General features: G+C 50.7%; 1 protein-coding gene across 3 annotated transcripts in view; it reads right to left on the reverse strand.

The window, feature by feature from the left end:
• Nucleotides 1-14,730, reverse strand: part of KCNIP1 (potassium voltage-gated channel interacting protein 1) — a 239,359-nt gene that overhangs the window by 13,939 nt on the left and 210,690 nt on the right. The window lies entirely within an intron of this gene.

Below are 14,730 nucleotides of genomic sequence, written 5' to 3' on the forward strand. Positions count from 1 at the left end.
ACTTTAATTTTCCGTGGCGACTCCTCCCTGAGGGCGTCCAGGTCACCGTCCAGCTCGACACAGGCGGCGAGGTCTAGGGGCCGAGCTGGGCGGACCTCCTCCCTGTCCTTTTCCCAGGGCGGAACAGGCAAGAGCAATGGGCCGCCTTGCAGTGCCCACGGCGCCCAGCAGGGGGCTCACTGAGCATGCCCGCAGCCATGCAGCCATGCAGCCGGAATTGCGATGGGATGGCATGGGGCAGAGGACACACGGATGTGGATGGGCCTCGGAAATACCCGCATGTTTGGCTGAAGGGTGGCTTATAGATAGGTACCCTCCACAAAGGATGCCCTGTCGCTCATCTCTGCTACTTTGTGATTTGACGCTGACTCTATTCGTTTACTCAACAACTATCAATGAAGTATCTCTCTACTCTACATACAGGGCGGGGCAAAAGTATGTTCACAGTTGCCCCATCCTGTATATCGGTGAGTGAGACAACTCGGTTCCCTGCTCTCGTGGAGCTTACCATCTCCAAAGTCTGCCTGTCTCGTCCCCTCTCGAGCTGGTAAGTGACAAAGATGCAGAAAAGGACAAGGGATGTAGGATAACAAACGTGCGCACATTGGGAGCCATGGGCAGAGTGGACGCAGATCGAGTTCCCCGTGATGCCGAGGGTGAAACAAGACAATACATCAAGCCCCAGAAGATCCTCCATGGCACCGTAGAGCTGGGGGGCCCCAGGCCCCAGAGAGAGGGGCGTAGGGGCTCTATTTGCTGCCCTCCCCCGGGAGTCTGTTTGGGGGCCTGCTTGGGTTTCCTCGGCAGGCAATGACATCCACTCCTTCCTGTCTGTCCTCCCAGGACCCCTGCACACAACGCATACAAAGGCAGCCCGGCCACCACCCTCGTCACTCGCCCCCACAGCCCCAACAGGAGGGGCTTGTTTCCTAGCTCCCTCTAAAAGTGGAGCTACAGGTGGGGATCCAATGGTGTTTCCCTTCATTTCCTGACTCGAATTTCACAGGAGAAACTTACTTTGCTGGATGGAGTTGCCCTCTTTTATCACTCTGATTAAGTAGCATTTGTACTTACTTATTTTTTTCTAATAGACTTTATTTATAGAGCCGCTATAGGTTTACAGAAAGTGCAGAGAGTTCCCATACACCCACCCTCATCGTTTTCCCTATCATTCACATCTTGCTTTTGTATATTTGTTACAACTGATGAAGCAAGATCGACATTTTTCTTTTCTTTTTTTTTCTTAACTAAAGTCCATAGCTTACATTACCGTTCGCTCTTTGTGTGGTACAGTCTATGGGTTTTGACAAAAGTATAACATCCTATATCCCACAGAATAGTTTCAGGGCCCTAAAGGTGCTTAGGTTGCATTTTCATAGGGATATGTCTACAAATATGGAGTGGCCTTCTCTGGCATGCCAGGGAGAGAGACGAAGGACATTGTGTCTGTTCATATGGCGTTCTCAGACTGGTAGGGAGGCACACGCATGGACCAGGGATTGCAACTCAGATGCTCATGGCAGTTGGTAGGTCACTTAGATGAGTCAGGTGATGGGCATACAACCACGGAGAGATGTGCCAGAGAGCCACTCGCTGCCCCATGATATGAGGCAGCCATTGCTCGGCCAGTTGTTGTCATGTGCAACTTACACCCAGGGAGTCCAGATCTTTCAATTTTTAAAGAGATGCTACAATTCAAAATCATATTGTGATTCTTATATGTTGCCAATGAGTTTAACACACACAACATACAGCACGTACCAATATAATATTTGTGTTTGTAGGGTGCTGAGGATTAATGGTCGGAACTCTTCATTGGTGAAGTGTCCTAAGCAGTGTGGCTATAACTGAGGTTCTGGGAGCAGAGGGGAGACTCTGTTAACTGTTGCCTCCTGGTGGCCGGGACTGGAAGCGGGGCAGGGACAGCTTCAAGGGGAGGTGACCATTTCTCCGAGTCTTGAAGGAAGAAGGGATAAGGCAACAGCATATGCAAAAGCACAACATCAAATGACTGGGGAATGATTGGCAGGCAGAGCTGACCCCTCACTGAGAACTAGACAGGAGAATTAAAAAACAAATAACAATCTGTCTGGAGGCACCGGAGCACTACCAAGGTGGCCTGCACTCTGGCAGCCATGGTTCTGGAGAAAAGAGAAGCTCATTAAGGCTGCTTTTCAACTCGAAGCGGATGCTGATTTATTTGCGTCATGGGTAACAAGGCTGGGAGACTGAGCAGAAAGAGTCACCTGAGAGCGAAGACCAGGAGAAGAACTTTCAGCAGCCTGGGAAGACAAGAACTGGGTCAGTGCTATAAAGACATCCAGGGCTGGAAGGGCCACAGAGCAATGAGCTGACAGCCTGGGCCACTTCCTTCCTGAAGGCATTTGCTAATTCCTAAGTGACAGGTCAAGGGAAACTAAGACTAAGCCAAAACCAAAAGGTTGCAGAGCCAACCGGGGTTTTCAAGTGGAGAATCTTCAATACAAGCGAGTAGTCGTCTAATAAAAGCCAAACGCTCACTAAATGCTTCTTACAAGCACAAGGATGCACGGATGGTCAAAGGAAAAGGATGGAAAAGAATACAGGATACAAACCCAAATCAAGAACAGCTAGCATGGCTATTATAACATCAGATAAAGTAGACTTTAAGGCAAGAAACTTCAAGGAAAGAAACTTTGCTAGGGAGGAAGAGAGAGTTTTCATACGATGTAACAATATTAAGTTAGTATGCCCTAATAATATAGCTTCAATATATATATATATATAAAGGCTGATAAAACTAAAATGAGAAACAGCAACTTCACAATCATAACTGGAGATTCAAAAGCACCTCTCCAACAACTGGTAACACAAAAAGATCAGTAAGAATATAGACGCCACAATGGACAAACTCGGCCCCATGCACACAGGTAGAACTCTACCCAACAATCGCAGAATGTCGCATGTCCTTTTCAAGTGCACATGGAACACTTACCCAAACTGACCATTTCCTGGGTCATAAAGCCAATCTCAGCGGAGTTCAGAGAAGTGAAATTATTCAAAATGTTTTCTGTCTAGAGTGGAATTAAGCAAGTAATCAAAAGCAAAAAGAAAAAAAGGAAATCTTCAAGTGTTTGGAAATCAAGTAATACAGTTCCAATTCCTAAGTCACCCATGTGTCAAAGAAGATATCTCATGGAAACCAGAAAGCATTTTGAAGCAAATGATATTGAAAACATGGCATATCGAAACTGGGGGGTGCTGCTGAGACCATACCTAGAGGGAGATTTCCAGAGCACGATATACTCGAGCTGCAAATAATTTAGGTGACCGTGTGCATAACACTGAATGCTGTGCTTCCTCTGGAAATCTAGTGTTTCCAGCAGTTCATTTTCACTGCTGCCTGGCCTGCGTTGGTTATACTGGAGACTATATCAGCGATGGTGTGCTGGCATCTGAAAATACAATCTTTTCTCTCCCCTTAAACACGGTTGATTGGTTTCTTCTGGAAGAGGTTAGCGCCATCTTTCTGATTGATGGCTGACCCCAGTATAACTGGGGGGGAAGATCCTTGCTGGTGTCTACACGGAGCAGAGACAGAAATGAGTTCCATGTGGTTCCGAAGTGTAACCGTGGCGGCTGAGAGTCCTAAAGCCCAGGCTTGGAGTTGAGTCATGAACTCACTCAGACCCACCCAGAAGAGACAGCACATCCGCTCTGAATGTTGTAAACTTCACCATGAGTCCAGGCAGTGGTGACCTGAGCCCTGATAAAGATTTTCTGAGTGTTCTGGCATTTTTTCACTCGTCTTAGTTCAATCAAACTCAACTCATGTTTTGCTCCAAGCGTATGTCCTCTTAATCTTGAAAACCTCTGGCCCTTTTTAAGCAAAATTGTATTAATACATTCCTCATTCATCTACACCTCAGTCCTGAAAATGTAAACAACAACAACAACAACAACATCAAAAGAGTCCTACAGAAGAAAATCTTTGAGCATTGCTACTTCATTAGATAGGAGGTTTTCTAGATCAAATGACTTCAAAATTCTTCCATATACAGTGTACTTTGGTCCTCTGACCTTTATTCCCAAATGAGAGCATGTGGGAAGGGGTCACAGGGCACCTTGCAGCTTCTGGGGAGGGTGAAGGTAGAAACCATCAGAAATGAAATGCAATTATTAAAAGTCCACGAGGTCACTACCCGGATTGTAACAGAAGTCACAATTCTGTTGTCTGTGAAACAGTGTAACATCACACCGCCAAGACTAAGAAAACAAAGACACCCCTGGAAAAGAAGCGAGCGTCTAGATCCAGGGTTGGCAGAGAGAAGGAGCCCTTCGTGGTGCTTCAGGACTGGGAGCAAGGCCACACACACGAGGGACCCTTGTGTCCCCTCACCTCCAAGGCAACATTTTAGTGCAGCTAAGAGCCTAGCCAGGCTGCAAAATAGGAACGTCAGGGTCACTGCGGCATCCCTGCCGTGGGCAGGAATCTCTAGATGATGCTTTAAGTGGGCCTCTTTGTCTAGAAGATGTGCCCCGTTTGGAGCTTTGATGAGTTATGGCGGTAGCTCCAGCAGCCCCGACGGCTCCAGGGGGCAATTAGTCAGATGGGGCCCCCATCCTGCCACCAGCAAGCATCCAGGCTGCCGTGCGGAACCTCCCCCAATTTCTGCTTTGGTCCCAGCTGGACGCTGCCCTGTGGTTCCAGTACATGGGGGAGGCCCGTTAATGAGCCGTGGCCACCCTGTGTTGGGCACACAGGGCATGTGTGTCCAAAAGATTTCTGCAGGAAATGAGAGGATGACGTGGGTGGGATTTTGTTACTCCACTTGAATGAGAAGCGAAAATGGCAGTTCATGGCACATCGGGTGCGGGGAGGTAGCATCCAGGGAGACAGGGCCCTTGTAGTTTTAAGATGGAAAAATGAAGGTGCAGAGAGAGGTCGAAGGAATTCCTCAAAGGAAAAGGAAAACTGCCGCATGAGTAGGCCTCAGCTTGGCCTAGAGTTTTGCATCCACAGACACTCATTGGATCAAGGTCGGGCTCAGGAGGGAACGCCTGTTTTTCAGCCCAGACAGCGTCCCAACTTGCCAGGCGACGGTCCCAGACAGAGGGCTCCCATGGTGGGCTGCTAAAAGTTTAAATGCTGGCTCTTGGGAGGGGGAAAAGCCAGATTGAGAGCATTTTCTAATTTCCCTGATGTCACTGTTCTCACCGTGCCCTAGTTCAGGCAACGAATCTGGAGATGCTGCGCGTGGACTTCGGAAGGGAAGGGGACGACCCGCCACCCCGACCCGGCTCCATCACGCACTCCTGCTGTGTGGGAAGGGCCGGCCTACGTTCAATTCTCCCAAATGAGTGCGCTAAGGGCCCCCAAACCAAGTTCCTAAAGTAGACTCAGCCCCTGTAATCCAACGAAGTAAACCCTTTCTCTGTTGTTAGTGTGGGAATAAACTTCTGTACACTGTACAGGGAATAATGGGGATTGGCCAAGTGAGCTTTGGCTGGAATTCAGTACTAATGTGCCCTTATGTCAAGCGTTCTATGCACATAGTAGGTACTCAAAAAGTGTTAATCCACGTTTTATGACAGTTATTGTAAGGGTCGTTTTCAACAGTAGAGTCCAGTAATCACATCAGTTAGACACTTCCTAGGGCATGCGTAGGCCTTTTCTGATGGATCTGGTGAATTAAGTGGGCTTTTCTTCAATACGGGGAGATCTTCCTGTCCTGGGGTTTACTGTCAAGGCACACAGCCCCCAGCGGAGGCTGGACATCATCAATCTGCATGACTGCAGGGGACACAAGCACGCCCGAGACTCAGGAGGAAAGAGTCGAGCACCCCGGTCCGCTGAGCGCTGTGGGACCGGGCAGGGCATTGTGGGTGGGGACGCCGGACACACCAGCCTGGGGCATGAGGACACAGGCATTCGGAAAAGGTCCTGCCTCTTCTCCCTGATGGTTGTGACATGGCTCCAAGTCCTCTGCCCTTAATGGCATGGTTTGCCATGTATAATGCGCACCCACGTTTTTGTGTGCATTGTACACAGGATTGTTATACCCATGTATAATGCGCATCCTTATTTTTCCCTCAGAATTTTGGGCCAGAAAAGTGTGCATTGTACATAGCAAAATATGATAATCCTGACTGTCAAAGTGTGAATAGTTTCGGTCTTTCCTTGGCTGGAGAAGGGAACTAGACACCACCCTGGACAGGGGCATAGCTGCCCCATGCAAGGACTGCAGCCAGTCCTTGGGAGAGCGGAGGTCTGCCTGCCGGAGGCAGGGGAGGGGGGCCAGGGGTCACTTCCAGGACCCCGCTCGGAAGCCTCTTAACTGTGCACTTAATAAATGAAGCCTTGGCAGACACACCTTGAATTATTAATGAAGTGATTCCGCCTTGATTGTTTCCTTCTTTTGGGGAAAGGTTATTCACTCCAGTGCCTTTGATGAGACTACACAATACATCACAATTGGGCCTATTTTATGTGCAACTTTATGGTGATAATAGTTCTGTCTCATTTAGAAGCAAATCAGACATTATGAACTTCGTGATTTATTAATGTATTGATTTCTATAAATGTCAGCGCATCTCACATCCAGTCAGAGAGCCCGGGAGCAATCAGTGAAGGGCCAATAAAAATGGAAAATGAAACCGTCATTTAAAAAAAAAAAAGGAAATACTGCCTGTTTCAAAGGCTTGCCGCCTCTCAGAACTGTCTCAGCGTCCAGATCATTAGCATGAGGCGCCCTCCCACCCCTGAGGAACAAGCCTGCGCGCAGCAGTCCGGGGCAACTCCGTCCGCTTGTCTATTCTGCTTGGTCTGAAAGGAACACAAGGCGAGGAGTCGGACCCAGAGGGCCCCCTGGAGCCCATGCCAGACCCCTAGTCCTGGAGAAAGCAGGAGGATAAGGGGGTGCCCCTCCATCCATTTGCCCCCCTACAATCCACCAGCTCCCTGCGGAGGAGTCTGCAGAGGAAAGCTCCAGCCTCCCCTGCTGGCACTGAAGGCTCCACATGGGGGCCCAGCTTACCTTTCCAGCCTGGTCCCCACACTCGCCCAGCACAGGTCTTCTGAAAGCCACAGCCTGCTGGTGTTTGACGCCTGTCTCTGACAGCACGTGTGACCAGCTGACCCCAGTCCCAGCCATTGTCTAGCCCTGGTCGAAGGGCCCTCTGCTGTGGTCAGCGCGCACAGACCGCCACGTGGAAAGGTCTCCTTTATCCCCACCCCGGAAGGGCTGACCACTTCTAACAATCACCCAGCCGACACAACGTCTCCATTTGGGTGTTGCAATTTTCCTTTACAGGAGTGGGGTGGGGTGGGGAGATGGGTCCTGTCCCTGTTTTTGTTTGCTTTTTTAGTTTTGGCATCTCAGCCCCCCCCTGATGTCCAGCATCTGCTTTGCGCTTAGTAGGTGTTTGGTAAGTGCTCATTATTTGCTAAGCATGTTAGAGCTACAAGGAGCCACATAGGAAATTCATGAAGAGTCCTGATAAAGCAGATGTGAGAATATCTGGCAAGTATTTGGCTAATTGAGTGGCTAATTCTGTCATTGGACAGTCGAACTCAGAAATCACAATCTGGCGGCCCACAGGACACATTTGTTGTCTCACAACATTAATTCACATAAAGGATGGATTTTTAGCTTCTCTTTAGAATTTGAAGCTATGGCTATGCTGACCTGCATTATCAGACAGCAGTAACTGGTTGGAGCTGAGAAGCAGGGGCTCGCTTCAGACAGGCGTGTGCTCTCTAGTAAACCGCAGTTCCCACTACTCTCTATTACCTGTCCACACTAGGACAGCTGTTATCCTTCACCAGGTAACAAGTTGTAGAAGTCACAGAGCATACGAACTCCGGAGAGATGCTTTCGTCCTGCCCTCTAACATCACAGATGTGGCTCCTGGGGCCCAGAGAGGGGACTCTGACTAGTCCCAGGTCACACACTAATTGCTGGCAGAGCAGGGTTAAACTCGGGTCGGCCCTTCTGGCAATTCAATGTTGTTTTCACAACGCCATTCATTCATTCAACAAACAATTACTGTGTACCTCCTAGGTGCCAGCTCCTCTCCTAGGCACTGAGGATAAAGCAGCGAACAAAAGGTGGTAGACGAGAGCAGCGATCGGAGGTGCTGATGTATGTTGTGAATGAAGATAAAGCGAGGTCACAGGGCCGGAGAGAACCGGGTCAGGGGAGGCGCTGGTTCACACGAGGTAGTCGGGGAGGCGGCCGCACAGTCCAGGGTCAGTCGGAGGGCAATGATGGTGAGCTTTGCAGCCTGAATAGTCAGGCTTGAATCCCAGCTCTGCGGCTCAAGAGCTGGTGAGCCTGAGCAAGTCACTTCCACCCTCTGAGACTCAGCGCTCTCAGCAGTAGGACAGGCACAGTGGCACCTGCCTTGCTTCCGCAGTTTGAGAGGAAGAATGAGCCAGGATAAGTGAGCTGAGTTCATTCAGTGTGTGAATACACTGGCGGGTCACAGGGCTCTGAAGCTGTTTAATCTGAGGAGCGGTGGGTGGCTGCCGCCAAGCCTGGGGTGATGCTTTGATGGAACTTTCCAGATCGGAGCTCTGGCTTGAATTCCTAGTTCTTTTGAATTCTTTGCTGTGAGACAGTGGTATTTCTCACCATTTAAGTCTTGAAGTGGCATAAAGCTTACGCTGGATCACAGGTGTCTTTGAAAATCCAGTCTTGCATACAAGAAACACAGTGGCGACCAGTCCTGGCTTCCCTGCAGCCTCCCAGCCTGCAGGTCAGGTCCGGAAACACGCCTGTCTCCATCTATCACTGGTCACTGCTGTGGGATGTGGGGCGGGGGGACAGGGAGAGCAGGCGCGCTTTCCTTTTCACCTCATAGCGTTTATTACGGTTTGAGACACATATTAAGCTCTGTGTGTGGGCTGCCCGCGCCCTGCGTCTCCTGGCTGGCTCACTGCAACAGAGGGCCTCCGTTCCCCAGACAGGCCCCAGACCTTGGACCCAGTCCCAGCTTCTGCAAGGGAGGGAAAGGGAAGAAAGCCTGTTTCTCCCCATCAGTTAGTAAAACCTACAACTTGAGACACTTGAGGTTTCAGCCAGCATGCCACGGGGCCTGGTTGTTCCTGTTTAAAATGCCAAAGGCTGAGTCGGGCTTTGATGCGGGACCCAACTCCGGCATCAAGAATGCAGGGTGGCTGGAGACAATCTCTTAGGGGGACTTTTTCCAGTGAATCGGGAACGTCCTCCTTTATTCTTATTTTAGTTGGCCCAGTGACCCTGCAGGGAGAAATAGGTCTTGGTAGTTGTAATTAAAAGGGAGAGATTAAATATGTAAAATAAGTGCGATAATTATTGAAGCAAAAACCTATGAAGGTAGGAAGCAATGAGGCCAGGGTGAGGGAGGCGGGGAACCCGGTACACATTTGAGATTATTTCTCAGAAATATTCCTAGATGAGGAAAAAAGCAGGTTTTGTACAACAGAAAGTTATCGATTGATCGATCGATCTACTAGAATATCATACATAAAAATTTTAGCAGTGGTTATCTCTGAGGGTTCGGGTTATGGATGGCTGTTATATTCTTTTGGCTAATGTGTATTTTCTAAAGCTTCTGCAATGAGTAAGTATGAATTTCTAATAAGAGGAAACCCATAAAGGTTATTTTAAAGGACAAACGTGGAGCACCTTGCTTTCCTGGGATTGAGGAGCCTGGGAAGCCAGGCAGGGGAGAGTGGAGCACTTCCTCTTGGAGATCTTTGTGTAGCCTTGGTAACAGGCGTTGTTTATCCATCTCGGTTTCCACACCGGGGCACGGCAAGATTCATCCCTACCGTGCAGGGCTCTTGTGAGATTTAAATGAGAATCAGAGGTCAGGGGAGCAGCTGGCATTTCAGAAGCGTGTCCTAGGAACCCGGCCTGTGTCTTGAGTTTCACGTACGTTACCTCCCCAAAGCCCGTGAGCTCCACATGGCTCCCCTTTTAAAGACAAAGCATGTGAGACTTCGGGATGTAAGGTAATTGCCCAAGGCTGCGTAGTGAGGGCAGAGCAGTCCTAGGGCTCAAATCCAGGTCTGCTTGACGACAAAGCCCTTGTTCTTAGCCTGCTGCACTAGAGTGTGCCCTTTATAACCACATAAGACTGGGTTAAAATGCCAATGTTGCCACTTGGATGTGACCCTAGGCATGTCCCGTGGTCCTCAGGAGGACCATATGTGACAAGGCATCTATAAGACCTGTGCCTGGCACTCCACAGTGCTTGTCAGGCGGGAGGTCCCATGCTCCCTCATCTGGGTCCCCAAGAGGACATTTCCATAGCACCTGGGACTTCTGAGGAAGTGTCTCAAAGCTACGCTGCTGAAAAAGCAATTTTTTTTTTTTTTTGCTGTAGCTCTGTGGATAGATTTTTAATATTTAATTAGGGAGACCTTCCGCTTGGAGAGAGGGCAGGACTTGTTATTAAATCCCGCTGCTTGGTCTCCCTCACTTGCCCGTGGGATTATTCATTCATTTCCAGTCACACAATTTAATATTGCAACAGCTAATGGGGAGATGTTGATAATTTGTAAAACTGGTTGGTCCCGAGGCCATTGCAGGGAGCTCTGTGCCTGGGCCTGATATGGGGGCCAAAGCAGACTCTCGGGAGGCGAGGGCGCCCCAGAACTTCTTGTTCTTTTTCTGCAAGCATTCCTGATTCCTTGGAGATGCCCGGCTGGGAGCCAGGAGAAAGGGAGAGACGCTCACCACACAGCTGCGTCCTCAAGGAGTTAGGACTCCGGGATGCCTGAATACCTTAGAAGGGTTTTTGTGTTAAAATTTGTACCCGGGGTTTCTTTAATCAGGTACGGCAAGGCACGCAGACACGGAAATGACTGTTGCGGGGAAAGAAGTCTGCACACGCAGAGCCCTGGAGACAGGCGGCACAGCCGGCCACGAAGGGCCTCACGGGGAAGGGCAACGTCGGTCAGGACGCAGAGGGAGCAGGAGGGGGAGAGCGCGGCAGACTTTGCGGGGGTCCTGGTGGGAAGGAATGGGCGAGGCGAGCTGGGCATGCGAAGTGAGTTGAGGACTGGAAGGTTTGAATGACTCTGGCAGCCTCCGAGCATAGCGGGGCCCGGGCGGGGGGGTGGCGGATGCTAGTTGTCCAGTGCCTGGCCCTGGCGTGATAGAGGGCAGAGGGAGCCTTAGCTGGCGTGGGCGCCTTCGGCAACGGGGATGGGTGGGGTGCAGGTTCTGGATGGTTTGGTTTGTGTGTCAAAGGCGCGCTGGCAGCGGCGGCACCTGTGTCCCCGGAATTAGCTAGCCCTGGGACGGGCAGTCTCTCCAGGTCCCAGGCCCCAAATGCCAGGGTGTCCAGAATACAGAAAATAAGAAAACACAGTCAATCGAGTTCGGTTCTGCAGTCAGACAGATGTGGGTTCAAAACGCCTCCTTTGACTCTTCCTAGCTGGGGCGCTGAGCGTGAACATCCCTGGGACTCAGCTTCACATACTCAGCATCTGTCCCTGAGACGACAGCAAAGCTCCAGCCTCCAGCCTCCAGCCTGTAGGCTCGGCCCTACCAGCGGGCTCACTGCATGGGCAGGCAGGAGGGCCTTTCTGAAACAGGCATCCACAGGGCGCATAATTATGGAAGGTCTAGGCACTTTGATGGCAGGGAGGCTGTGATGGCGAGCAAAGGCAGGTGTGGCTCTCGTCCTCAGGGAAGGTCCTGTTTGGTGCGTGAGGGACTTAACCTAAGAATCACAGGCACAAATATAAAGGGGGAGCTACGGGGTGCTACAGGAGGGCATGGCAGGGGGCTGAGGGGTAGGGCGGGCCGGCAGGGAAGGCTTCCTGGAGGCCGTGGGGGGGGGGCTGACTCGGCATGAGTGGGAGCTTACTGGGCGGGAAGGAAGTGTGTGTGTGACATTCTGAACGGGGAGGACAGATGAGACGGAGCTTTTCAGGAACCCCCTGTGTAGAGGCTCCGGGGAGGGAGAACACAAGGTGTTCAAAGGAACTGCATCTGAATGTGTCCCTTGCTTCAAAGCCCCCGGGCTCCCCATGGCCTGTGGGAGAAAGGCCACGCTCTTAATGAGGCCTGCGAGGCCTTTCCCGGTCCGCCCCCTGCTTCGCCCTCAGGCTTCACTGTCACCTCTTTCCCACCCACTGCCACCCTGCTCTGCGCTCACTCTCTACCAGCACGTGCTGTGCCCCCGCACAACCTCCTGGGCGACGCGGCCACGCCTTCGCACTGGCTCCTCCCCTCTCTGGTGCCCGATCTCCTCCCCTGTCTGCCGGGTTACTCCCTGGGCCTCCTTCCGTCTGTCCCACGGCAGCGCACCCCTCCAGGGGGCACCGTTTAGACCGCGCTGTGAAAGGTGCCTGCGGGAGCTGCGCTGCCCTCTATAAACCGTCCCCAATGATGTTGTACACACCCATTTTCTAGGCCGTTAGGGTTTGGTTATTAGCCATTGTGTGGCAAAGTTGGGATGCGAACGGCCTTTGTTTCTGAGTGTTGCCCCACTGCTTCTGTCTGATCGGGGACGAGGGGCGCGGGGGGGGTCTGCGGTGGCTGAGAGGCTGGGGGAGGCCACCTCCTGTCTCTGTCCCCCCGGTGACAGGAAGGAGCCCTGATGCTCAGAAAGTGCTTGGAGACCTCCAAAAACACATCTCTAAGGTTCTGTTTTGCCATTAAAAAAAACACAAAACAAAACATTTCCCCATAATGTCTCTTTATAGGATAATAAAAATGAACCATCTGTGTGGTTCATTGGGAAATGTCTCAGGCTTATTAAAAATATATGAATTTTTACTTTAAGAACGAGATGGCCATATTATTCAAAATTGCAAGCCAAAATGTATTATCTATTATTAATTTATATTTAATAGACATCTTTCTTATGGATTAGCATTCTAATTACTTCTGAAAAAGTGGGCAGCAGCGAGGAGAGGTTTCCAATTAAAATTGTCCCCAAGATAAATTGAGGTCTTCAGCTGAGAGCACTTCAGCCTTCTCCCCATCCGGGGCCAAGGGCGTCGGTCACCCTGGAGGGGCTCCACGGGCCGGGCCGGGTTCTCGTCGCGCTCAATCTGCACCCCAGAGTCTGGGGTCCGCTTCAGGAGCAAACTGGCTGCTCCCTCCTGATCGTGGTCCCTGCAGAGGTGCCGTCCGAGGGCCATGGGGCAGCGGGGCAGGGAAGAAGCCGCCAGGGCACAGCTGCCTGCCCCCCTCAGCTGCCTGCCCTTCCTGAGGCCCCCGCCTTTTAGCTTGTAACCCCTTCCCCCGTACAAAACTAGAAAGTTCCTGCTGCTCTAACCGCAGCCCACGGTGTATGAGAGGAGAATTCAAGGGGGTCTTTCAAATACTTTATGTAACTGAAATATCTCAGCATTTGGAGTTTGACGGAGGCTCGTTCATGCCCGTTCAGATCCGGCCACGCTGCCTGAGAGCCCTCTGTGGGCAGGGCCTTGCATCTGTAAAGTTGGAGAAGTGGCACGAGTTCGGCGCCATGCCCAGGAGTTTGGCTTGAATTCCACGTAATTCCAACCATTACGCCTCGTGCCTAATGAGGTTTCCTCCTATGTGCAGGGCACTCGCTTTTCAGGGTCTCCCTGAGGGTTAGCAGATACGCGGGACACGGCACATGGTAGGCGTGCAGCGGGTGGGGCTCCTTTCTCTTCCCCTCCTGTCTTTTCCGGGGGGGCGGGGGCGGTGAGGAACTGAGGCCTGGGTCACTCTGCTTGGGTGTCAATCTGACACCACCTTTAAGGGGCAATGGTTAGGAGGGCTGGCCTCTCCCCAGGGAGCCCAGGGCAGGGCAAAGGATGCTGAACCATCTTCCAACCCCCCGGGCTTCCATTCCCTGGGCTTCGATTTCTTCTGCAATTAAAAGGGGGAGGAGGGGGGAGAGAAGCAAGAATTTCTACTTTTCTAGCCCTGAGCAGTTCTCTGCATTTTTAGTTTATTAATCAATTATGCATCTAGTCTCCAGAAACTTCTCTAAAGTCACCTTGAACCTATGCTATTTTTAACTTATATTAATTTCCTCTGGAGATACCAAGTTTCATTAAGTTTATTAGTTTTGGGTACGTCAAACTTCTTTTAATTGGTCCTAGTTTACCTCTTTTAATTTAATTTTAGTATGTTTAGGATTTGCTCAACACTCATTTATTTGTTTAACAAGCATATAAGCATGTCCAAACTCTCCATATTCAGATTTTAGGAAAGAAAAGATTTATATAAAAGAAGTTTAAGGAATTCCTATGTAAAGATATGCCGACTGATTTCACATTTGTTAATGTTTTTTTAACCTTCCCGGCAATCCTAGGAGGTGATGTTAGTATCCCCAGTTTGCCGCTGGACAAGCCAAGTCTCAGAAAGCTCGGGTAACCCTCCCAGGGCCCCAGGCAGATTAAGCACCTGTCCTGGGATCTCTCGGGAATGCAATGTTGCAACAGAGTGTTGCAATGTTATAACGCCTGCCTAGCTGATTTCTGCCTGCCTTCTCCTCCTTACACATGGAGATATGCAAGTGATTATTCCTGGAGTTGCTCTCAGCATTGGTTCTTTACTTCTCCTGACCTGGAGGACTTTTTAAAAGCCTCCTCGCCTTGTCCACAACGGCTTGGAGTGGAGAGGCAGGAGGCGGGGTCCTCCAGGGCTCCCATGCAGCCGCCTGCTTCTTTCCTGTTGTACTTGGTCTTGGCGGGATTTTAGGATGAAGAGCTGTGACTACCGCCGCTTCATGCAGTCCTAGCTGAGCAGCAGCCTGTACATTTCATAC

The sequence above is a fragment of the Pteronotus mesoamericanus genome, unplaced genomic scaffold (assembly GCF_021234165.1).
Source record: "Pteronotus mesoamericanus isolate MK-2021 breed Mesoamerican mustached bat unplaced genomic scaffold, CSHL_Meso_final contig_2, whole genome shotgun sequence".
Taxonomy (NCBI): Eukaryota; Metazoa; Chordata; class Mammalia; order Chiroptera; family Mormoopidae; genus Pteronotus; species Pteronotus mesoamericanus.